Below are 25,299 nucleotides of genomic sequence, written 5' to 3'. Positions count from 1 at the left end.
AGACAACTCCATATTTTTGCTTATTTTGTATTTGATCACCTTGTTGAACTCTCAATAGGGCTTATGTTTTTATTTTTCTATTTCAAAAAAGAAAGAATATTTGACATCTCATAGATAACAATATCATCTCCTTTTCTCATAAATTTTTTTCTTGCTTTATTGCATTGGTTTTGCCTTACAGAACAATGATCGGTAAGAGTGGTGGAATTAATTAGTTCTTTATGTGGCTCCCTTTCAAGCTAGACTTAATTTTCTCTAGGGCTTTGTCTTTCTTTTTCTTTGTATCTCCATGGATTCTTCACACAAAGATCAGACATTTAGTAAATGGTGAATACATGTATTGTAGAATATAGTTACAGAAAGTTAGAATAAAATAAGGCTATTAAATGCTGAGTATTTAAAATGCTTCCCAAATCGGATGGTTGTTTGGAAAATGTTAGGGATTTGATTTAATTCCATATTCCATTCTTTGAAGTCTTTCTGTCTGAATTACATTAGGAGCATATTCATAGGTGGTAGAGATCAAAAGGTTTAAAGGTTTTATGTCTGAGACATTTTCATTACATCATAGAGAATGGTCATTTGTAGCAATGATTCCTTCTCCATTTTTGTGTGTCTCCCACCCCCCCAAAGGCAATTACCATAATTATTAATTTTTGAAAGGACATAAAATTTCCTTTTATGTATGTATTTATTTATATATATTATTTATTAATAGCTATATAAATATAAATATATTTTATAAATATAATTTAATAAATATAACATATTTATTTATTATTTATTATTTATATATTTATTTATAATTTATATATTATTTATTATTTATATATTCATTATTTATATACTTATTTATTTATATATTATATATTATATATTATTCCTCTGCCTCTTCCCTAGGAGAGGCAGAGGAAGTGGGAGAGAGAGAGAATCCCAAGCAGACTCCACGCTGAGCACAGAGCTGGATACAGGGCTCCATCACACAAGCCTGAGATCATGACCCAAACCCAAACCAAGAGTCTTACGCCCAATAGATTGAGCCACCCAGGCACCCTCCCTTTTATTTATTTGAACAAATAACCAGAGATAGAATGTTTGTTGTGTCAGAAATGTATGTATTAGACATAACCTATAACTTGAGGAGCCTGGCGACATCATGTGTAAGAATCGTGGTTGCAACATTTGGCATCTGTTTGTCCAGGCCATTGCCACATTTGGTACTTTGGTTTCTGTTATTATGCTTCTAAGTTTTTCTTTTGACCAGAGAAATACCACTCACTAAAGAGGAAAATAATTCTCCATGCCCTACCCTTGTATTTGAGTAATCCCAGAAGTATTTTTGGGGAAAGATAGTTACATGTTGTGTTCAGAATCAACAAATAAAAATATCCTATAATTTATGTCATTTTGTTTTATAGCACACTTTACTCTTATAAATGTCTTGACATTTTATAGAATGTTTTTGTGGATAGAGCCTGATAGTTTTATGCTGTACCAGTTGTTTCCTTTGGAAAAATTTATATTTATTCCTTTGAGAATTTGAGCTATAACGTGCACGCCAAGCTCAAGCTATCCATTTCAGGCATTATTCTCAGAATCTCATTCTGAAGTGCATAAATATTAGAGAAAACAGCTTTCTCAATGTTTGTAGGTAATATTTTTTAAGTGAGCATGAGTTTTTGTCTCTCTAGTTGTATAATTTGTCTCTTGAGGAAAATACAATGCTCTGAAGTCTGGGAGGAAACACACTGACAATGGCGGCTCATCACGTCTGTTCAGGAGCCACAAAGAGAGTGTGTTCTATTTGAAGGAGGTCTGGAAGCGATAGTTGCATAGCAAGCCTGTTGCTTTTACCTCAGCTGTATGCTATAGAGTGGTAAAAGTAGAGAGAATATGTGCACAAAAATGTACTTCTTTACCCAGTCCCAGAATGTATGAGCTGCTGGTCTGGGACTGATCATTAGAGTCTCAACCAAAACCCCAAGATGGATTAATAAAAATGGAGTGCTTGTTCCTGTAAGTGGGATACTTAAGGATTTATAGAAGCAGAATCTATTTTCCTCTCTTCCTGAAAGTTTTCTCTTTCTTCTTTTTCTTTTCTTTTCTTTCTTTCTTTTTTTTTTTTTTTTTAAACAAATGAAATTGCCTGAGCACTTGAAGACATAGGCTTCCACGGTTTTGCTTTTTGTTCACTGGATACTAATTTATTTAAAAAAATATACTTAATGGTCACCAAAATGGAACTTCTGTGCCTGGCATTGTTCCAATCGTTTTAGACATGCTAGCTTACATAATTCATTTAGCCCTCTACCAGGACTCAGTGAGGTAAGTACTGCTGTTATTTTCACTTTACAGATGTGGAAACTGAGGCAGAGAGCGGTTAAGTGATCTATTAGCTCAAGGTTAAATAGGTAGTAAGTGAAGCGGATGGTGTTCAAATCCAGACAGTCTTCTTCAAAGGAGTGTGCTCTTTTTTTTCTTTTCCCAAAGATTTTATTTATTTATTTGACAGAGATCACAAGTAGGCAGAGAGGTAGGCAGAGAGGCAGGGGGGAGCAGGCTCCTTGCTGAGCAGAGAGCCCGATGCAGGGCTCCATCCCAGGATCCTGGGATCATGACCCAAGCTAAAGGCAGAGGCTTTCGCCCACTGAGTCACCCAGGCACCCCAAGGATTGTGCTAACCAGCATGTTGTGTGATTTAATCATTTTCTTGCCTTGGTCCGCGGTTGGGTGGGATGTAGCTAATGGGGGATTAGAGTTAAGGTTCCACAAAGTACCCCCCTCCCCGCCCTTGCTACCATAGCTGACACTAAGGATGTGGCTACTTTTGATGAATAACCCGTGTCAAGGGCTGAAGGCAGGAGGGTGACAGCAGAGCGCTCTTGCTTTTCATTTTTTTTGTGCTATATTATTCGAAATCCTTTTATACAATGAACTGGTATTACCTTTGTCGAATAGTTTTAAAAATAAAGTTGCCTTTGAAAAAAAATCTTTTAATATACGCTTAGCTTCAAACTTGAGCAAATGATGTTCTAAACACAAAGAAGCAGAAAAAAATTAAGAGTTTAACCAGGAAGCATTTTGAGCGGTGGGGAAGCAACTTCCAGACGGAGAGTGTTCTTATAATTAGAATCTACTATTTCTTCAGTAGGGCTTCTTAACAGTGCTTCTAGCAAGTTTCAGTTCGTTGTAGGATTGAAAATTATTATCAGAGCGGAGAAGGAAGTTCATTCCCATTGTTAGGTATAGCCTGTGAAATAAAATATTCTGGGTATAGGTTATTAAAGTGTTTGTTGTTGAGTTTTAAAAATCCATTTTTAGTACAGAAATTAAGATGGGACAAAAGACCAGTGACTGAGTTGTTGCCATGGAAGAAACACCAGGTAGGGGAGAAGAGTAATTGGACTGCGTTGTTGCTAAGAGTTCAGTGCATCATATATAAAGTCAGAGCATACAGCTCATGAAGTTAAGCTTAACCTGGAAAATCAAATGTATAACTAGCTTGTGGACCCTTAGCAACTCAAAAGTAAAAAATTAACGTCTTTGGTTAATATATCTTTGAGGCAATATTGCCCAGTGGTCAGCGGAAGTGTGCTGGGCCCATATCGCCCAGTGGTTACCTTGCCTGGCTTGGAATTCTGGCCCCGCCTCTAAATAGCTGTGTGACCTTGGGTGAGTTACTTAAATACTCTGCCTTAGTTTTAAAATCTGTAAAATGGGATGATTTTACCTCATTAGGCGCTTGTTTTGATTAAATGAGTCAACATAATACAAATAAGTGAGTGTTTTTGTATAGCAAGTGCTGATTAAATATTAGGATGAGTACTAGTACTTGCTTTTGTTTTGTCTTTAGTTTCATTTCTTGCAGAGTTTTAGAGGCCGTGTCTAGATGAAGGTGTGCAGGGAATAGAGAGGGGAAGAATAAATAAAACCTGGAGGAATGACTCACATAGGATTGAATTATTGTAGATGATTTATTATAGCCTCTTGCTTTCATGCTGATGTTTGGGAGAAAAATGAATTTATATCTCCAAATGAAAATGTACAGGGGTGTGTATATGTATTTTTTTAGTTTTAAACTAGAGGTGGGATCTTGCACTCATTGCTTATTCAACCTAGACTCACATTAACCTTGAATAGGGTCCGTTTTTAAAAAAAAAAAGATTTATTTATTTATTTCAGAGAGAGAGAGAGAGAGCACGAGCACGAGGGGCAGAGGGAGAGAGAATCCCAAGCTGCTTCCGTAATGAGGCCCATGCAGGGCTCCATCCCATGACTGTGACATCGGGACCTGTGCTGAAACCAAGCTTCAGACACTTAGCCAACTGAGCCATCCAGGCGCCCCAGTCCTTTTTTTTCTTTCTTAAAACACCCACACTAGTGGTGGTGATCTGTGCTTTAAATACTGTGCAAGTCACCCCCATTTTCTTTTTTTTTATTTATTTATAAGTCACCCCCATTTTCAAATGCATCTTGACACCACGGGTGTGCCCTCCCTGCTGGGATTTCTGTCACTTCAAAAGGAAGAACAAAGCCCCATGGAGAGGCCCCAGCCGAAGAGGAACTGCAGAGTTGCCTCATCCTCTCTCCGCGTTCACGCTTCCAAGCTGCCCTTTGGCCTCTTGTGAAATGGGCTGCTGTTGTAGGGGCCTGTCCCCGGGGATTGGATAAGTCAGTTTGGTTGAGAGTCCTTTTCTGATTTGAGGGGGAACCTTAGATCTTTCCTTCCAGCTAATAATGGGGGCTCAAGCCTGTGTTGCCAAAATACCTCGTAAATATTGGACGTGATGACGGCCTCCGAAGCGTTGAATGGTCCAGTGGATGACCTTGCTCTCTCTGGACCCTGCCAGGATGGACTAGAATGTTGTCCTGAGAAGCAGCCAGCCAGGTGTTTGATGGAAGAAGGTGCTGGATCGTTGTGTCCAAATTCTCTGCAAGAACATCTTGTGTCTTTAGCTCACGTCCATCCCTGCCTCTGCCCCAGGAGTGGTAACTCGCCTTTTGATGTCATAGAATGAAGGAAGTACATGTGTTGCCTTTTCTTTTCAATTGAAGTTCAAGTTAGTTAACATATAGTGTATTATTAGAGTCAGGGGTGGAATTTAGTGGTTCTACAGTTGCAGGTAACGTGTTCCTTCCTCCTTGTGGCTCTGCGTGGCTCTTGCTGACGGGCTGGATTTTGTTGGTGGCATTCGGAGCCCTTGGGAAGGATGTTAGCTTGGGTGCACAGGGACACAGCGGCTCGGCGAGCCCGGCGGCGCCTCAGCCTTGTCCCACCCGAGCCACACACCTGGATAAGGCCTGAAACATTTGTCTCCCTCCCGGGCGCCCCTGCCCTCACTTAGTGTTTTCTTCCTGCTCTCCAGCCTTGTGCTGTGGGGGCTCTGAGCTGAGTGTTCGAAGCTGCTCTGGTTGTATTTTGGTAGACAGGTTTAGAATCCTCACAGTGTGAGAATGCGGGGAGACAGCGTAAAATCCTAAACTGCCTGTGGGGGCTGGGGGGAGGTTTGCCTTGTCCCAGCTGTTTTAGAAACCTGCAATATTTAGTTTATGTAAAACCCACATACGTCGGTTTCCCCGTGAACCCTCTTGCCTTTGAGGAGAACTTTATTTCCCAAAACGGGCAGAAAAGACGAGTCGTGTTGGAATTCAGCAGAGTATTTGTTTCTAGATGTCGCAATTTGTTTTGTCTTGACAGCAAGCAGTTTCCTCCCTGCTTCCACCCCTCTGCTGCTCTTCCGCCTTCGGCCCGTTCATCTCTTCTTTCTTCCTTTCCTCCTTCCCTCCCTCATTTCCTTCCTTCTCGGAGCTCATGATGGAAACGGACACTGCAATTTTATTTGCAGCCCAGAGCTTTAAGACCGAGCCAGCTCGGGGCTCCACGAGGGCTTGGGCAGCCCCGCCGGGTGAAGGACCATCCCTGAATCCTCGCTCAGGCAGACAGACGGCGGGCTGCAGACCCTTGGCAGCTCCCTGCTGCTCTTGTCCATGAGCCCCTTCGAGATGGGCCCGGGAGCTTCTGTTCCCTGGGTGTTCCGGGAGCAGTGGTGGTGCTGACAGTGGCCATTGATAGGAAGGGAAGGCATCGGGGGGCGTGTGCTTCCCAGCCTCAGGGCGTCTGCTCAGCGATATGTGGGCATTCAGGTAACTTTGATTTTGCTGCACATGCTGTTCCACCCTGCAGGGCCTACTGTGTCGCAGAAGTCACGTGTGTGTCCGTATGGGACGGAGGGGCAAAAGGCCCAACTGTCCAGCATCAAAGCCTCTTTAAAGGGACCTTATGAAGAACCGCATGGAATTTGTAACTTGATCACAAAATTAGTACCATTAAGGACCTGAAAATAGCTCTTTGGCTTTGGAGGTCACACCTTTCTAAGCTCAGTTAATGAGCAAATCTTGAGCCTTTACAAGATTCACCAGGTGTATTGGGCTAATCTGAATTTTTTTTCTTGGCTGCCCAGCCCTCTTGCTAACGAGGCCAAAGTGAGAATTCCTGAGTCCCGTGGTGGTGGACCAGTTACCTTCGCTCTCTTTCCTGGCCACTGCCTGCTAACCCTTGCCAGCTGGCTTGTGGATGTCTGTGCCTGGATGTTGGAGTGGGGGAGGGTGGCGTGGAAGGTGCAGTGTGGATTTGCACAAATCTGTGACTGCTCCTGGGGAAAACCCTTACACATACTCCCCTGATCACAGGTCAGTTGCATTGTCTCCACTTCTGAAAGACAACAGAGTTGATTAAGGTTAACTGGAAAATGCTGATGTTGGCTGGAATTTTGGACTTTTGCCAGAACATATACAGCATTTAAAGCCAGTTAGGGAAAAACATGCCATGGTTCATTGGTAGAAGAGCTTAGGGGGAATAAAACAGTGGAAACCAACAAAGAGAGAATGATTGTTTTTAAATACGCAGAAGTGAAAATGGACATGGCAGTAAGATATGTTTTCTTAAAAATATGTTTTCTAGGAATGTACTATTTTCCAAAATCTTAAAATGGAGCAGATCATGTTTGGGTTGTAGGTTTTTGAGATTTTTAACTCTCGGGGTTCCTACAATTTGCCAAAATGATGGGCTATTTAAGTTAATTTTGTATTGTGGTTATTAAGGAATTGCATATTAAATAGAAATCTTGCCATTATGGGAAACTTTTTGGACTTTAAATGCTGAGGAGCATATAATATTCTGGAAGATAAATATTTGCATAAAGCAGTTCAGTTCTTCAACATGTTTTTTTTTTTTTTAAACAAATAAAAAGCCTAGCAATATTTACCCTAAGAATAATTGGCAAAGTAAAATGAGAGTAATTTTGAAATCCTGTGTTACCCACATTCATTGATTTTCCAAAAGGAGTCTGTTTGTAATGATAAATGTGTAGCAATGAGCTATTAGGAAAACCATTATTTTGCTTAGATTTGGGGAGTTCTAGAACTGCCTTGGTAGTATATCGCTATTTTCCGAGAAAAGAAAATCAGGCACAGGGAAATAGTGACTTACCCAAGGTCACGCAGCTAGAAAGCAGCGGAATTTTGGTAAACACCAGTATTCCTTACCGTCAGGAGTGGTCTCTCCATGATAGCATGCTGATTTTATTGGGGGGTGGGGTGTGTTTGTTTCTATGTGCACACATTTGTGGAATAAAATGACTATTTTGCTTCATTTTAACAAACTGATTATAAGCTCAGTGGCTTGCGACTATTTTTCCTTATCCTTTCAAGGAGCAACTTTACTCTCTCGCTTTATATTCTTAATATCTTTTGATATCTGTGGATATAGAAGTGACAGTTTTTGCCTTGCCTTGTAAGCTCTTTAGAGCAAGGTAAGATTACCATCATAAGCTGAATCTGGGGAGGAAAAATTCTTTATTTTCTATCTTTCTTGTCTACTGCCGTTCCCTTGAAAATAACTATTACCGGAGTTTCACTGAAACATGTGGTGACTTACAAATGTTGTGGTTTATGAAATACGTAACAATTTGGTTTTGCCTCTTTTTTCTCTCCTCTTTGTATTTTGCCTATTTTAACGTGCAAACAGCTGAGTGAGTTATTTTTAGAGAGACCACCCTGTTTATAAAAATTCAGTGCTCTTTAATTTGTGTCGGACTTTTAAAAGATTGTCTGGCCTATTTTCCTCAATGCAGAAGTAAAGAGGTTTCAGGTTTGGATTCTGTAAACATGTATTTTCGCCATTAACATCACTGCAAAGGCTCTCATTTTGCTTTTTTTATTTGATCAAACTGTGTTCACTTGTACTTCATGTCCTTTTTCTACCTGCTTTTTCATTTCTTTCTTTCTTTTCTTTTTTTTTCTTTTGTTCCGGTTTTTCTTTTTGTTTCTTTCCACTTCTTTATCTTTTTTTTCCCCCGTGTCTTTTAGAATGAAGACTGCAGTATTTGCCAGTGGCCAATGCTGCAGCAGTTAAAAAAATGGTATAAATAATTATACTTTCCTTGGGTCTCTGAGCCCAGGCATTTCGCCCTTCCATACATTTGGTAATGGAGTCCACGTTTGTTTTATCTTTCCAACTAGACCAATAGCAAAGACTAGGTGTCAGCCTCTTTGAATCCACTCTAATCCCCTTCTCCTGAGGCTACACCCCAGTTAAGTGCTCAGGAAATCCAGATTAAAATCCAGTTGATGAGCGGCGGATACAGTACAAGCCAGTGAAGCCGCTGGCCACACAGATGTAGTTAATATATTCTTGTGGCGATCCACATACAAGAAAAAATAAAGATAACTAAAATATGTTTATATTTTTTAAAAGCTGCCACAGCATTGGTCACTTCTACATATTTCAGTCCTGAGTTTCCTGGAAGACAGAGACATAGAAAAGGAAAGTAATATGTGTGTGTGTGTGTGTGCGCGCACACAGTATATAGTAAATAAGAAGATAATCTCATGTCTTTACATAATACTTCCAGAAGAGAACCACTTCAAACACATGGATTTTTACTGAATATCACTTCTGCCTTTATGTGGTGGTCTAAGGTTTGTGGCACTTTCTTTGTTAGTCAGGTTGGAAACAGTTGAGCAAACCAGAGAGAAATGGTGTAGTCTGCCTGCCGTGGGCGCAGAATCGGGGGGACGCGGGCAGGCCGTGCTCAGGTTTCCCGAGTGCCTGCTTGCCTGCTTGTCTGAGGCAGTGGCCCTGGGATGTGCGGTCTAGGACAAGGCTTGCCTGGCCACGTCTCCCCCCACAGAGATGTCACTACCCCCCCCCCCACCACGCCGCCACGCACCCTTGAACCTGAGCTACTGCGGGCCCTCACCGCACAGCGCAGCTTGGCACCGTCGCACCCTGTGGCCCGGCGGCTCACCCAGGGCGGTGTTGACCGCATTCAGGGTGACGAGGACACTTGGAAGCCACGGAGCCACCAAGCAGCAGGAGTCGCCACCGTTCGTGTGCAGGGAGTCGTGCCCATTTCGCCCCGATTCTCCTCGATGATCCCTTTTCAAGTGGAAATTTTGCAAGTCGACTTCTGCAGCATGCGTAGTACAATTTGGCTGACAGCAGTTTCTGGCAAAAGAAATAACCAAATTATTATTCAGTCATGGGTTTTTAACAGCCGCAAAGCAAGTGGATGTTAACTAAATGATGCAATTTATTCCCTTCCCTCTTATTGCCAGCTTGCCTATTACCGAGCGACTGCCAGTTTTCAATAAGTGGTACCCAGATGGTATTCGCACGCCGCCCACTTGGTTACAGAGCCGAAGCGGGGAATAACTCGGCAGACACTACAAGCTGTGGGTCAATTGAGGGGGAATGCCTGTTGCTTCACAGTTTTGCATATGTAAATCTGTTAATGTTATGTCAGTATTGTGCGGGCTAAACACAAGCATTGCCTTTCTCTGGGGGCCCAGCTGAACTTGGACCACAGCCCAGTTCTACCGAGGCTCGGGGAGCGGAGCTGCACTTGGAGGAAGCTGCACAGCCTGCTTCCCACCACTCCTGCCTCGACGCTCTCGCGTTCTCCGCAGCCCAGGTTGGATGCAGGAAGTGTCTGCCATAGGCTGACTCCATAATAGGACAGGCAGGCCCGGTTTTATGAGGTTGGATGCGGAGGGTGGAGGAGTGTGAGCGTGTGTCTATTTTTAGGCCAGCCTTCAAGACAGTTCCTCTGGCCCAGCCTGCGCCTGCCTGCCTCTCTCACACTCTCCTCTGTGTGTCTGCCACACTTCTGCTCTCCATTTCATCAACTGCAGATGTGGCACACAGCCGTCTCAGAAAAGTCATGAACTGTGTCGTCTGCGCGGCTTAACAGCCAACATCTGCTGCAGCGGGCTGAAGGGAGAGGCAGGGAAATCATTTTCGGGAATGCGTTCAAGTGCCTCAACTTAGCCTCTTCTTTGGCCTGGGCAGACAATTATTTTACACTAATTGCATCAAGATAGCAGCTATAAAAACTGGATTTGAATCGCTTCCCCCCAACCCCTCTTGTGAAAGTTGCAGTTACAAAGGGTAGTCCTTTTTTCTTTTTATTGTGGTTTGTTTCTTGTTCTCAAAAGCTTATTACATTGGGTGCAAACAACAACAAAAATGCTATAAAAAGGCAAGAATTGTAATATGCTTAAGAGCTAAAAAGACCTATGGTGTTGGTTCAACCAATGAAAATATTCCTGCAGGTATTGTTAAATTTATGTGCCATATGAAAAACATTAGGGGTGTTGTTTTTTCGTGGAGGAAAATGTTCATCGTTGAGCCATTTTGTAAATTATTTTAATGCTGCGTTTCTGCTTAAGCCTCATGATTTTGATATATAAACCGGTTTAATGTTTTCTGCACAGACCCTGGCTTTTCTTAAATTTTATATATTGGAGAACCCGTGTTTGTATTGGACCTTCTGGTTTCTTTCATATTGAAAATACGTCTTGCGTGGCCCAGTGCCATGTGGCGAAGGAGAAGTTTGACGAGCGTCAAACCTCTGGTGTTGACTTTCGAGTGCTAAAAACGAGGCAGGACGGTGTTAATAAATATATAGAAGGTTTTTTGTGGGTTTTTTTTTTTTTTTTTGGATTGTTTGTGTTTTAAACAGGAGTCATTTGATAATAAGAAGAGCATCTCTGCCCTGTGGACTTTCTAATATATCTGTCTGGTCTCAACTTTTCCTGCACTTGGAATAGAGGCAACCTTGTGTTTACTGTTTACTGGCCAGGTCTTTCTTTTTTTTTTTCCTTTCTTTCTTTTTTTTTTTTTCTTTTCCCCCAATGCTGTCAGAGAAAATTTTGGTTAATTACGCATTCCAACATCTCTGATTCTCTTGCAAGATTTGTTTCTGTGACATTTTATGATATCTGTTGTGCAGAGCAACGAGAGTAGCGTGCTTCTCTCCTCACATTCCCAGTCTCTAGACTTGGTTCTGAAGAACCAGATGGAAGTATGCAGATTGTTTTTATCTTTTGTCCTTCACACTGTAACCTGATCTCCAGCATATCTAGACATCTAGCAGAAGATTTACTATGTGAAAGCAAGGAAATGATTTAGGATATGGACCAGCCCCGGGGGAAAGGGGCTCAGGATGCACATTATCAAAGCAGATCTTTACGCCCAACCCCCCAAACCCTGCTTTTTTTCTTGACTGAAGAAATGGTGTTTTTGGATCAAGGGTATTTCCAAATATGCCCAGACAGTCTTCTTCTCTTTTAACCTGGGCTGAGAACTATAATCAGCCAGTTGCTTTGATAAAGGCACGAGTGAAAGTTGATTACTCAATAACTGAAAGCTTACAAGGAGAGGGAATGGGTAGAATGCTAGACTTGGCAATGGCTTTGCAGATTAGGGCCGGGTGATTTATGAAGACAGAGGGTACTTCTAAAGTTCCATATCAGGTTTATGACAGATTGAGAACTCTGACTCAACATTGACTTGATGGCTGCAGGATACAGTATAATTTCCAGGTTTACATGATGTGTGGTTTTAGTGCCACAATATTAGCAGCGTTTTTGTTAGGAATTTCATACCCCTTCAGCTTGTCGAGTCAAAACGAGTAAAGACGGTTGCCTCTTTCCAAAGTGTCAGATAGGCGGGATCAAATTCCTAACGAATACGAGGGTATTAGAACTCGGAACTGTCAGGGTATTAGATAACTTGCTCTACTTGTAAGTATGTCAGTAGGTGTTTATATCTGTATTTCCACACATTTTCATAGCATGTGCATTTTGAAGTTAGGTGATTTGAACACCAGCTGTGGTGGTTGGGGTGATAGATCTTGGGCCAGTTACATTAATACCTCTAGGTCTCGGTTTCCTCTGTCCTAAAATGGTGACAATAGCATTAGCTGCCGCAGGATGGGGACAAGAAGTTCATGAGATTATGTACGTGAGACACTTTGCGTGGTGGTGGCATAACACAGAGTCAACTTCTCCTTGGTGAGAGTTTGTTGTTTTAATTGATTATACATTGTCCTTGACATCACAGGAAAGCTACAGTAGTGACAAATACCGTATATGGCCTCGCATTTCAACTTTCCCTTTTGCAGACTAGATTGGTTGCTGCCTCTTGCCCCCTCTCTCGCCCTCTTTCCTCTGTTGGTCTGGCACCTTCTGTGGCACTGCTTGTATTACTTTTGGGTGTCATTATGCATTGTTGAGGTGGTTGTCTAGAGGACCAACGTGGTTTGCAAAATGTATGCTTCCTCTGCCGGTTACCCTTCTTCTCTTCCTTGTCTACTGACATTTTCTTTACCGTTTTTGCTGGGAGAACTAGAGAGGCACTTGTCAACTGGTGGAGATGCGTCACCAAACTTGTTTTCTTGCATGTGAAAATTTTGCCTCAATATACCCGTGATCTCTGCAAGCCACACCATTATAACCAACCTATGGCTTGAAGGAACTAATACTTGTGAGCATATTTATTGCCCAAGATGGAAAATACAGATTAAGTGCTTGCTGCTAGTACAGAGAAGTGTATTAATTCAACAGGCATTTCTTGAGAACCTCTATGTGCTGGATGTACAGGATACCGAAGATGGACCCTGTGCCTGCCCTCAGGGAACTTGAAGTCTGGCATGAATGTTGTATCTCCTTGAATTCCAGCTGTAATTTTACCTTTGCTTTCTCCTAGGCTTCGCTCCTTGTTTCTTGCACCCTTACCCATTGATTTTCTACTATTCCATATTAAAATTTATACTAATAATGTGAAACATTCCCATTTATAGTTGCATCAAAAATTGTTAGAATAAATTTAATAAGGGAAGTATAATACTTGTACACTGAAGCTACAAAGCATTCTTTTTTTTTTTTTTAAGTTTTACTTATTTATTTGAGAGCAAGAGAGAGAGAGCGTGCACACAGAGGGAAAGGGAGTGGGAGAGGGAGAAGCAGACTCCCTGCTGAGCAGGGAGCCCGAGGTGGGGCTCCATCCCAGAACCATGGGATCATGATCTGAGCCTAAGGGAGACGCTTAACTGACTGAGCCACCCAGGGACCCTGCCATGAAACATTCTTGAAAGAGATTCAAAACAACCTAAATAAATGGAAAGAGATCCTATGTTCATAGACCGGAAGACTTCATATTGTTGTGATGGCAGTCCTCCCCAAATTGGTTTACAGATTCAAAGCAATTTTATTTTAAAAGATTTTATTTATTTATATGAGAGAGAAAGAGAGAAAGTATGAGAGGGGAGAAGGTCAGAGGGAGAAACAGACTCCTGGCAGAGCTGGAAGCCTGGTGCAGAACTCGATCCCATGACTCTGGGATCATGGCCTGAGCCAAAGGCAATGGCTTAACCAGCTGAGCCACCCAGGTTCCCCAATTCAAAGCAATTTTTATCAAAATTCCAAGTGTCCTTTTTGTTTGAAGAAATGAACAGTTTGACCCTAAAAGCCCTTGGGAAATGTAAATCATCTAGAATAGCCAAGACATTTTTGAAAAAGAACAGAGTTTGAGGACTTGAAATTCCGGAATTTAAAACCTACTACAATAATCAAGAAATGGTGGTCCTAGAATAAGGATAGACATATAGATTGATGGAATAGAATGGAAGTCCAGAAATAAACTTACACATTTATGGTAAATGATTTTCAACAAGGGTGCCGGACCAATTCATCGGGGGAAAAATTGTCTCTTTAACAAATGGTACAGGGACAATATCATATCCATGTGTAAAAGAATGAAGCTGGACCCCTATTTCACAGCATGTACATCAAAGACTTTGATAGAAGAGCTAAACATACAGAACTCCTAGAGGTCTTTTAAGAGTAAATCTTCATGACCTTGAGTTGGGTGATGATTTCTAAGAAATGACGCCAAAAGCAAAAGCAAAAAAGAAAAAAATATAGGTAAATTGGACTCGAGTTTAAAAAAATATTAAAAATGTATCTTTTGTGCAAGAAAAAAGTTTCATACTTCAAAGGATTCTCTTAAGAAAGTGAAAAGACAGGGTGCCTGGCTGTCTCAGTCAGTTAAGCATCTGTCTTTTGCTCAGGTCATGATCCCAGAGTCCCGGGATCAAACCCCACGTCAGGCTTCCTGCTTAGCGGGAAGTGTGCTTCTTCCTCTGCCCCTCCCGCTACTCATGCTCCCTCTGTCTCTGTCTCGCAAATAAAAATAAAATCTTTGAAAAGAAAAGGAAGTGAAAGACAGCCCACAGAATTGGACACTTATATATCTTGTAAAGGTCTAGTATCTAGTATATATAAAGAACTCTTACAACTCAGCAAAGAAGACCACCCAATTAAAATATGGGCAATATATCTGTATTGACATTTCTCCAGAGAAGATACACAAATAGCCAACGAATACATGAAAAGATTGCCAGTGCCCTTTGTCATTAGGCAAAGAAAACCAAAATCTTAGTGAGATATCACTTCATGCCCACTGGGTTAGTTACAATAAAAAACATGGACAATGGCAAGTATTGGTGGAAATGTAGAGCTGTTGGAACCCTTGTACATTGTTGGTAGGAATGTAAAATGGAAATCATTTTGGAAGTTCCCCAAAAGGTTAAACAAAGAGTTAACCATCTGACCTAGCAGTTCTACTCCTAGGTATATACCCCAGAGAAATGAAATCACACCTAGGTAAAAATGTGTATTAATGTTAATAGACAAATTACTCAGCCAAAAAGTCAAGATAACCGAAATATCCATGAGCCAGTGAATAGATAAACAAGGCGTGCTGTGGATATACCATGGAGCAGTATTTGGCCATAAAAAGGATTGAGGTATTGACAAATGCTGAGACCTGGGAGAACTTGAAAATGTTATGGTAACTGAAAGAAGCCTGACACATAAAGCCACATATTGTGTAATTCCTTTTATATGAAGTGTCCACATAGAGTAAATCCAGAGAAACAGAAAGTAGACTAGTGCGTACTGGCAGCTGGGGAGTAGGGGACTGGGTTTCTCTTTGGGGTGGTAAGAATGTTCTAAACTTAGACCGTGGCGATGGTTTCACAACTCTGAATATACTAAAAACCATGCAGTTGTACAATGTAAAAGGTTGAATTTTATGATATGTCAATTTTATCTCAAAAAAAAAAAGAAGATAATGTCTCTCTTTCTGAGTTTCCTTACTTACAGAATGAGGCTTAGCTGACAGTAGTGGAATGCTTTCTGTCGGCTAGTACAGGGGTTGGCAAATGTTTCAGTAAAGGACCAGGTTGTAAATTTATTAGGCTTTGCAGACTAGACAGTCTCCACCACTCTGTTGTGGTGTGAAAGTAGCCACAGGTAATATGTAAATGTCCGGGTGTGGCTGTGTTCCAATAAAACTTTATTTATGGGCGCTAAAATTCACTTTCGTGTCACTTTCACATCACTTTCACATGGCACTGAATATTATTATTTTCATTTTTTGCCAACCCTGTTAGGATGAAAAAATTATTTCTAGCTTGCAGATTATGAAAAGCAGATGGTTGGAGGGATTTGGCCGGTGCACTGCTTGTTGCCTGACCCCTGACCCCCTCCTGAAAGTTTTTTTAATAGACTGGGGAGGGAGGTGCTTCACAGATGTCCCTATTTCACAGATGAGGTAGTTGAGAGTTTCAGAGGCTCAAGCAGTTCACACGGAGAGTGGCTGCCGGGGCTGTGCTTTGTACCATTTTGGTTCTAGAAGTCCTGCACTTCGACTCCTGTGCACCATCTTCCATCCGAGCATCCAGACCCAATGAGGCCTCTCAGACCCCTCCAGCTGTGCCATCATCACACTGTGTTGCTCTGACTCGGCCTCTGCTGCCCTCAGGGAGCTTGCATCCTCCAGTCATTCTAGAACGGCCACATCCTTTGTTCACTTCTGGTGCTCCTTTACATATGGCTAAGCCAGTGCCCACACGGGGCCTTGGAGAAAAACAAATCCACCACCTAGCCTCCTTTTCAGACTCTCCTCGTGACTCACGTCTTCTGGGAAGGCAATGCCTCAGCCACCTTTTGACCCCGAATCCAGCTGGAACCGAGTCTGCCTCGCTGGCTGCTCTGCGGCTCTTCCTTATCATTCGTCTTTCGGCAGGCGAGCTGGCCGTGCACCATTTACACTCCCTGCAGGGATGGCTTTTTAGAGCCTCTTTGTTTAATTCCGTGCCCAGAACTTGGTCAGAACCTTCAGGGAAGTTAAAACCCCAGGGGCGCCCTCCATCTGGCGGTCTCCCGCGCGCTCGGGCTGTGCTGTGCTTGCCTCTCCTGCTCTGCGTATTGCGTCCTTGGGTCCTTGCCAGACCACCCCTCCAGGGCTCAGGTGGGCAAGGGGCAGAGGCTGCGGGGAGGTGAGTCACTTGCAGCTCTGCGTGACCGTCCTCCTCGCTGGCCAGGGCATGTGCTGCGATTGGGAGACTTGGTATGTTGTGCGCAGGACATCTACTCCATTCTGTTACTCCCCCAGACTAACCATAGTCACAGCGGGTTTGCATCGCAGCCCACAGTAATGCGTCAATGGGACCTTTCCCCTAGGGTGGCGGAAGGCTTCGTTACGCCTTTGCTAGAGTTCTGTTCATTTCTCAAACACCCATGCTTTTTACGTTCAGGCATTTTCCCCTGGAACCTGTTTTTCCTGTGCACCTCTAAGATGGAGCAAGGACCCCCCCCATTAATTAATTAATGAAAGGAAGAAGAAAGAAAAGGAATAGTTTAGAAGTGCTTAAGTGATTAACGTAAGCTCCTTATTTATGACTCATAGTGTGGTTGAGAAAAGGAGTCCTTCCGACTTTAGTACTGTCTCCTTTCCAAGTAGCTCGGAGTGTCTTATGCACTAAATTCGGAGTGCATCCAAAGAAGCCTCTCGCGGTGGCCGACTACGGTGACCCGGTGTTGGAGTGAGGACACTGTCAGTCTCAGCACTTGGGTAAGGGAGGTAAGAGTGGGTGACTTCTTCAGCTCCTGGGTTGCCAGTGAATTAGTGAGAGTCCCCAAACTTTCCTTCTTTGGCCCAAGATATTTTAAAAAATAATATTTGCAGGGATTGGTTATAAGAAACATACAGGAATTGGTTGCAATGATTGAGAATTGTTTCATGGAATCCATAGAGGAAAGTGGGAACTGGAACTCTTTGGAAACAAGGCAGCTTCTCTCTCGATGTCACTTTTCTTGTGTCTCATTGTGTCATGGCTCTGAATTATTTTTCTTTCTCCCTGCGGGCTGCCTTGACAGCCTGCAGATGGCCCCTTGTGACTGCCCCCAAAGGTCCCTTTTGGTCCCTGAGACTTGGAGGATGAGGGTTCTGTCTTATTTCTGTCTGTACGCTTCGTGTTGTTGCTGGGAGTTTGGGTTTCACAGATAGCTAGCAGACAAGCCAAGGAGAGAGGGGAAGGGTAGGTACGGTGGTTATTACAACGCTGCTGGGAAACCCTGGCACACAGCCACAGCTCTGAAGGGAGCAGACCCCGGCAGTAGAACCATCACGAACTTGGGCAGTGCCCTGTCATTGCTCAGCCCTGTTGCTCCCTGCTCACCCCCTTGCACTCTTTGCAGACTCGCCCTCTGCTGTTGGGCCACAACCTGCTGACTCTGAGTTCTTAGTGGACCTACTATGTTCTTGTCTGGCGACATTGCATCTTATCTGATGGCTTGGTTCTGCAGTTGGCATGTCGGGTAGAAATGACTTAGAGTTAAAGTTTCCTTTGGAAGTCCTGGAAATCGCTGGCAGAATGAGGCTGGGTGCTCACGGTATGTGGCATCTGGGAACAGACCCACTAAGGGAACAGCAGATGAGTAGCTGCTTTGCTTGCCTCCCCGCCGCTTCTCCTCCAAGCCCCAGAAGTTGCCTTGGTGTTAGTGAAGCGTAAAGACGGTGTGATTTTACCATAGCTTGGTCCAAGCTCCTTGGAGAAGTATTTCAGACTTCTGATTGGCCCTGCTCTGGCCCTGTGGTGTCCCCATCCCGGCCAGTGCTGTTGGCTACACCCAGGGAGTACTCATATTTCCTCATGTAGGGTCTCTGCTCCCCTCTTCCCCGGCAGGAAAAAAAAAAAATCATGAGAATGAGACAAAACTACGGTCTAGAAAAGGGCCAGTTGGAGTCTGGTCCCTGGCTCTGGTGGGAAAACACACTCTGTTTTCCGGGGTCTGCCTCTGTGTCACTTGCAGGCCACTGTTCAGACGCAGCTCCCCTGACCCTATCCCAGACCTGCTGCATTGCATTCCCTAGAGATGAAGCCTAGAATCTGCATTTTTAATTCGGCAAACCAGGTAATGGATCTTGTCCACGTGACATGAGCGTGACTGCCTTCAAGAGAAAGCTGCTGGACTGACTCAGCTACCTTTAGGGTGCCGCTTTCTAACTCTAGAGACAAGTAATCATGTCTTTTTCCTTCAGAACACTTGGCCTTCCTGTGACACTGAGGCTTAAGGCTTTTCCTCTATTCGGTATGGGTCACAACCGCCTTCGATCTGTTTTGAGCAAGGTGGGTTCTGAAAAAGGAATCTGGGGTTTTGTTATTCTATTTGAGTCTGAATGATCACTTCTTATTAGCTGAAGACTTTATTCATCCAAAAAAAAAAAGACTGAGCTTAAAGTTTGTCAAGAGGTATTTTGCGTATCTTCTCAACCCATGCTATTGTCCCTTAAAAAAATGTTAAAAGAAAAAAAAAAGCATTCTGCTGAATTAAAGAGCTAGGAAAGGGTGAGTTTGAAAGTCCTTATAGAATGTAAAATTGACCCCTGAACAACATGGGTTTGAACTGTACAGTGCACTTAGTAGATTTTTTTTTTTACACTCCCATAAATGATTTTCCTCGCGATTTTTTAGTATTTTCTTTCCTCTAGCTTGATTATAAGAATACACTGTGTAATACATACAACGTACCAAATACAGGTTAATCGGCTATTTTTATTATCAGTAAGGCTTCCCATCAACAACAGCCTATTAGTAGTCAAGTTTTTGGGGGAGTCAAAGTTCTACCTGAATTGTCACCTGTACAGGGGGTCAGCAGTGCCCCTAACCACACCCCCCCCTCACCTTTTTGTTCAACAGTCAACTGTACATACCTTTAGAATACACCTTGCCTAATTAACAGGAAATACTGAAGCAGTATGGTATTTTTATTTCATATTATGAAAATCAAAAATACTTTTATAGCAATTGAGTTCTCACTGACTGTTTAAGAATCTTTCTTCAAACTGGTGTGATAACCTTAACTAATGGTAGATTCAGAAGTCTTTATTTCTGGTTATACAAGCAAAACGTATTGCCAGGGTCCTGTGCTTTGATTTGAATTACTTAGATATGACTCATTTTTGTTTTCTTTCAAGGATGAAGTATGTATACCTCAGTACATCCTATTCTGTCTCCCCAAAATTTATGCTTAAAAACACATCATGAAGTTATTGCTAGGTACTTGGTTCGAGTGGCCAGTGTAAACTTAGTTGTTGCTTAAGGCACTTTCTGTTCTCTCTCTCTCTCTCTCTGTGGAAGGGGAGGGCAGGGCAGGTGGGGAACTGGGAGAAGAAGCTTCCTTTTACTTTTCCTGCCAAATTCAGTATGAAAAAAAGGTGCTCCACCCTCTTTCATCTCGGGGCGCAGTAAGGCATGGATTGGGAGGAGGTTTTGGCACCACTGAGAGTTTTAATAAGCGAGTTATTTTTGTAGATTTAGATTTCCTACCTTAAGGAAACTCAGACTGATAACAAGTTAATTTTTTTTTTAAAGATTTTATTTATTTATTTGACAGAGAGAGATCACAAGTAGGCAGAGAGGCAGGCAGAGAGAGGAGGAAGCAGGCTCCCTGCCGAGCAGAGAGCCCGATGTGGGACTCGATCCCAGGACCCTGAGATCATGACCTGAGCTGAAGGCAGTGGCTTAACCCACTGAGCCACCCAGGCGCCCAACAAGTTAATTTTTTTAAAAAATATTTATTTATTTTAGAGAGAGTGAGTTGAGAGTGGGGCAGAGGGAGAAGGAGAGAGAGAATCTCAAGCAGACTCTGCCCTGGGCACGAGCCCAGCGTGGGGCTTGATCTCAGGAGCCTGAGACCATGACCTTAGCTGAAATCAAAAGTCGGCCACTCTGAGCCACCCAGGCACCCCACAAATTGATTTTGTTAAAAAGTTGTTCAGCTAGGACCTGTTTTGCCAACAGTTTTAGATAAAAAATGACTGTAAGATGATAAGCATCCACGAAGTGGATTTGGTTGTGACACCATTCCTTTTTTTTTTTTTGGTGTTTGAGTGACTGCATTTATAGTTTCTTTACTGTACTGGGTGGGACTGGGGAACAGGTTTTGCAGGACGGGGGAAAAGCAGGCTGCCTGTACATTCTGTGGAAACCTGTAGGACCTGGGACTTCATAAAAATAAATAAAAAGGAACTAGAATCAAGCATTTGGAAATCACATAAATGACCGTCTCTTGCTCTGTCATATTCTGAAATGCTAGAGGACAAACAGGCCATAGTTGGGGCTGTAAATTTCACGTGTCCTGTGTTTTCATAATAATAGAGTCACATAAAATAACGGGTCTAGAGGACACCATGGTTGAAAGTTCTGTCCACTCACACATACACATTCCCAGTCCAGGACTTTCCATGTGACTTTCACCTTGCTGGCCCATCCCAAGCATCTTTTGGCTTGAAGATTGTACTTTACGTCCATCAGAGCTGATGCATCAGTCCCCGCCTGAATGATCACACTCAAGATTATTGCGCCATTAGGGAAATGCTAGAAAAAGGGATTGTCCCGAGAACATTGGTATTATTTATTCCCTCTTTCCTAGCAAGGCAGTGTTTCCTCCCCTCCCCCCCACCTCTATCCTTTCTTTTCTTTCTTCCTCCTTCTCTCTTTCTCCTGCTTTGTCTTTGGCCAGGTTGTTCTTCAGGCAGACCTCCCTGAAGGCCAGGCTGGACTGGAAATGTATTGCTCTGAGCCCTTTTCCTTTGGAGGGTTCCAGTTTCTTCCCTTAGAACAACAGTTATTTCTCTGTTGTAACTGAGCCAGGCAGGTAGCCGAGTGGCTTCTTGCTTGTGAGCGGCTGGCCAGGCAGCTGCCCGGGCTGGTGGGTAAGCCACAGGCCCTTCCCGGGTGACCTTGGGAAATGACAGCTTTGTAAATCCCATCTCATCAGGGCCCAAGAATTGAATCCTAAGCCTCGACTTGAACTGCTATCTCTTGTGCTTTACCTGAGCATTGCACCGAGAGCTCTGGGCCCGGAAGAAATTATATTTATTTACGTTTGTCCCTCCTCCGAGGTGGAGATAGTGGAAATAAAGAACAAAGGTGTTATTCACACCTGGACTCTGAGTTAAACACGAGGAAGTGAACAAGTTCTGGCTGTGCTGTTTAAATTGGGCTGGAGAACATCATGATTAAAAAGCCACCATCCATTTTCATTTCCACGCTGGGGCTCCGGTTCAGGGGCAAGATGACAATAGGAGTGTAAGTGAGCTCAGCCCCTCTGCCCTCTACCTTCCTGGATGGTGGGGCTTTTTGGGAGGACCCAAGCCACCTCTGCATTCAGAGTGGGATCCCGTGGTGCTGGGTTCAAATGCTGATCCTGCTAAGGGGCAGCCCCTTGTAGCTAAATGGCTTCATCTTAGCCTTCTGGTTGTAAAACTAGAGTCATGACCACATTTCCTTTGTACGGCTGTCATGATAAATGAGATAGTGCTTACAAAGGCCTTCGCACAGTACATGGGGAATGGTAAGTCCTGATTTCTTGAGGAATTACCTCGTGAAGAATGGCTTCTGGCCTTACAGTGTCCCTTCACTCAGGCAGTTTGCCGAAGTTTTCCACAGGACAAAGGAGACTTGGGTAACACAGGGAAGTTTCCCGTCATGTGGTGGTCTCTCTGAAAACCAGGACTGTTTCTTCAGCTTAGCCCTCCTCTGAGTTAAACCTTTTATACTTAGCGAGTGTTAAAGATCCTTGAGGCTTGAAGACTTCTGTAGAAAACAGCTTGTCAAGCGCACCCCTCTGTCTTCCCTCTTCCCCACCTAACCCCTGCCTTCAAGCCACAATTTGACTTCGTAAGTTCTGTGAACTTGGGCACTCTTCTTTCTTCTGGGTAAGCCTGTCGTAAGTACCACGCATTTTGTGCGCCGGCAAACCATAGTCCTCTTTCTTTCAGGCTCAGGTAGCCATCCCCTTTCTAAGTTTATAATTTTGTTTGTTCAGTTTAAGTGCTTCTTCCAATTGGACTCTCTACATAAATCAAGGTAAATGAGTCCGACTCACTAACTTCAAATTATTCGTGACCTCTGTTCCCTGACGGTATTGGAACGGAATGCCAGTGCCCCACACACTAATATTTGAGGACATTAGAAGGTCAAACATTATTTATTATTTCTGTGAGTTTGCTTGATGGCAATCATGGCTCTGTAGAAGTCAATCAAATCTCTTGATAATTCTGTTTAGGCGGTATATAATTAGGCGTTTAAAATTAGTTAAGTGTCTGTTTTGCTATGCATTTCACATTCTCTTTGGGAAAGCTTGTTTACCAGATGACTTTGGGGACATCTTTTACTTCAGCTTTTTCTTTTCCCCTGAGCTGAGAATTTGAAAGTTAGGGAATTCTTTCTTACTTGTATTACCTGTTTGTCAGCAATTTACTGGAATTGTTTTTATTTAACACTGAACGGAGTGCCGGGAGGTGTAAGCACAAACATGTTTTTATAAAGAGAACAAAAAAGAAACCACAATAGTGCCTGCATTGTTGGGGATCTGCATTTTTAGGTGTGTGAGTCTCTAAGGAAAAAATCCGAGCACACAGTCCGTTGCCTTTTTTCTTTTCCCTGGCATCTCAGTGTCTGGAAAGCACCGTGGTCTTTCTCTTTGAGTGACCTCAAATTTGTAATCATTATGGCAGACTCACCTTGGGTAAATTAAGAAAAAGATAGTGAGCAAATAAATACAGCAAGCTGTCATTTAAAAAGGAAACAAATTTATTGGAAATCAAAGCGTGGACAGCACAGGATGAACCGTATGAATGTCCGGATCATTTTGGAGCCCTACACAACAGGTTTCCCCTTGGCATTCCATTTTAGATCTTTTGTTAGAGAATGACCTAACACAACACAAACATTTTTTTTTTTCTGTTTGTTTTCTAACCCTCCCCCACCCTGTTGCACAGATAGTCCTCTTGTGAAAACAAAACAAAAAAATATTTAATTGTACTGTGGTAAGTCTCCTTTTTTTTCCTTTTTTCTTTTTTTTCTTTTGCCTCTAAGAAGAGCACGGTGACCTGGATTCTGGTAACTGTCTACCACTTTCATATTAGTCATGGATGGCAGTTGACGGGTTTGGACTTGAAACCATGTATATATAGAGCTTGAGTGACTATGTTTTGTTTATAGCTTGTAGCATAATCTGTGGTTCTCTCTCTCTCTAGCTGTCTCTCTCTTTCTACACACACACATATATATGATCTTCTAGTTGAAATTTACGCCTTGAATCAGAGCATCAAAGGTGTCATTGGTTAAGTACTTGACGAGGGTCACCTACTTGGGAGCTGGTCTTCCGAAGGGAATTCTTTCCAGCCTGCTGGCTGAGAGTGAGCTTCTGGAAGGCAGGGACTGTATGTTCATTTTGGATTGGTTGGTCTTCTAGTGATACTTGAGAGAATCATTAGCCACTGTTAATTTAATAAATTGCTGCTGGTGTCCAATGGTCCTCAGTCACCTGTTATTGTTCTGTTGACTGCTCTGGTGTGAAATTGGGGTTGTTCACTGTACAAGTGTGCCAGGCTCAGGGAATGAGGAGGGGCTGAAAGTCTGCCTTTGCCTTTCTTGTCAGGCCCTGGCCCCTGTCTGTGTCAGCCTAGAAAAGGAGCGGCCTTTACAGAATGTTTGCATATGCTGCCTTCTGCCCACAAAGCCCAGCAGAGTGACCTCGCCCAGGAGGGGAGTTCGCCTGGTTCACGCAGGTGCAGGAGGTGGGATGGTGGGGAAGGCTGAGGCACTGGAGGCCATGTGGTACAATACCACAATGCCATATTCAGGGCTTTTTAATAAATACTGGTGAAAATGTGAGACCCTTAAATGAGTCCTTCTTTCCTTGGAGCCCCCTTTCTTCTTTGGGTGGAGTTCCCGTACTGCATTAATATTCCCTCCCCCCGCCAGTGTTTATCCCTTATAGGCCTCTATAAGATCGGTTGTTTGTATTTAGAAGGTTCCTGGCTGCATATTTCAGCAGGAGTCATTTGTATCTGTTCACCTAGTTTTTAAGATCTCCCTGGTGGAGCGTGTCCCCCTTGTCAGCCGAGGGAAGATTCAGGCCTCAACTCTGGATTCTAACTTTCCATGCGCATGCGTGGAATCTGGACGTGACCCCAGCAAGGAGGGGCTGGTCCTGTGGTTCTTCGATCAACACGCATCCCTGCCTGCCTAGCTTTGGCCACGTAGTGTTGACTGACATTCTCTCCTTTTTTAAAACGAATAATTGCTTTGGATCACCCGTTTTTTTAAAAAGGTAGATCATTTTCCATCGGAAAGAAACTGCATGTGTTACTGCAATGAACAATCACGTGCCACGAGTAGCAGGTGACGATAAATAAATACAAGGCCCTCAGGAATATTACGGGAGGGGATGAGGACCAAAAAGAGGGAAGACAGTGGGGTCTTCCTCATCCCTTGTTTCATAACCTTGTCCGTGGTGTGAGACTTTGTCCACAGTCTGTCAGAGCTCTCGGAAGTGACTGTGTATGAGAAGCATTTGAGAGTTTTAAAATTATGTGGCTTTCTAGAAACACAGATCCAGTTGATTTAGATTGAGGACTTGAGATCTGTATTTTTTTTTTTTTTTTAACTTCCCCCAGTGATGGAACAGTTTGTTTTTATCGGACCTCAGCGAAGATTAGGGATTTTCTTAAAATAGGTTCTCACTGTTTTATAGTGGCCCATGTTCTCTGTGGCTCTCTCCAGCCATGGAAGAATAGGCGTTTCATTCAACATT

The 25,299-nt window shown here is 43.0% G+C and overlaps 2 protein-coding genes across 3 annotated transcripts in view; both read left to right on the top strand.

Moving 5' to 3' along the window:
• The window catches only part of EIF4E3 (eukaryotic translation initiation factor 4E family member 3), a 187,176-nt gene extending 162,981 nt beyond the window's left edge, over window positions 1–24,195 (top strand). The window contains exon 8 of the mRNA XM_032359654.1: window positions 24,142–24,195. The gene's annotated coding sequence lies outside the window, so the exon portion shown is untranslated. The remainder of the gene's footprint in view (window positions 1–24,141) is intronic.
• Window positions 1–25,299, top strand: part of FOXP1 (forkhead box P1) — a 579,941-nt gene that overhangs the window by 28,459 nt on the left and 526,183 nt on the right. The window contains exon 1 of one of the 2 annotated variants that reach the window (XM_032359530.1): window positions 24,199–24,271. The exons of the other annotated variant lie outside the window; for it this stretch is intronic. The gene's annotated coding sequence lies outside the window, so the exon portion shown is untranslated. Of the gene's footprint in view, window positions 1–24,198; window positions 24,272–25,299 lie in introns of those variants that run through there. 2 annotated transcript variants of the gene reach the window in all.

The sequence above is a fragment of the Mustela erminea genome, chromosome 1 (assembly GCF_009829155.1).
Source record: "Mustela erminea isolate mMusErm1 chromosome 1, mMusErm1.Pri, whole genome shotgun sequence".
Taxonomy (NCBI): Eukaryota; Metazoa; Chordata; class Mammalia; order Carnivora; family Mustelidae; genus Mustela; species Mustela erminea.
The sequence above is the reverse complement of the archived record's forward strand: the minus strand, read 5'-3'. Positions and strand labels throughout refer to the sequence as shown.